The following is a 754-nucleotide window of genomic DNA, read 5'->3' as shown; positions in this document are numbered from 1 at the left end:
GCCACGCCCCGCGCAGTCGCCCCCGCGCCCGGCACCGCCGCAGCCCCGCCCCGCCTGCTCCGCCGCGACGGCGGAGGCGCGCAGCCCCTGCCACCCAAACGGTGCCCGGCCGGCCGACCGAGGTCGGTACAGACCGGGCACTTGGGGGCTTCGGTGCATTCCCGGGCCACGTGGCCGGTGCCCCCACACGAGTAGCACCGCCCGCCGTGGTCCGCATCAGACAGACAACCGCGACGTAACGTGCCCCTCTTCGAGGCACCGGAAGCACCGGAGTGGCCGGACCGCGAGTACCTCCACCCGCGCGGACGACCACCCGACCAGCAGCCGGCCAGCGGCCGCCAGTCTCTTCGCCACGGCGACGGGGCACTTGGCCCACACCCCGCCGAGGCCGGATCGATTGCGTATAACGACGCCGACCCGGATCCTGGCGGCGGTGCAGCCCCCGGCCGCAGCAACCGCCTCCGCCACCGCCTCCGCGGTGACCGACTCGTCGAGGCCCGTCAACAGCACCTCGGCGGTTTTGACGGGCCTACTAACACGTACGTCGGTCCCGCGGAACACATCTTCTAGGCGCCGCGCAAGGGCGTCCGCCCGGGCAGCCACCTCCGGCCCCGGGACCTCCAGTATCGAGGCCCCGGTCTGGCCCTTGCGGTAGCGGAGGTCCGCAATGCCGACGTCCGCCAGGCGGACGCCGGACTTCGCCCTCTGCAAGACCTCCGCATAAGAGGTCGAGCTGCCCGGGGCGACCGTGAGC

Source organism: Dufourea novaeangliae, unplaced genomic scaffold, assembly GCF_001272555.1.
Source record: "Dufourea novaeangliae isolate 0120121106 unplaced genomic scaffold, ASM127255v1 scaffold495, whole genome shotgun sequence".
Taxonomy (NCBI): domain Eukaryota; kingdom Metazoa; phylum Arthropoda; class Insecta; order Hymenoptera; family Halictidae; genus Dufourea; species Dufourea novaeangliae.
This window is presented reverse-complemented; position numbering follows the sequence as displayed.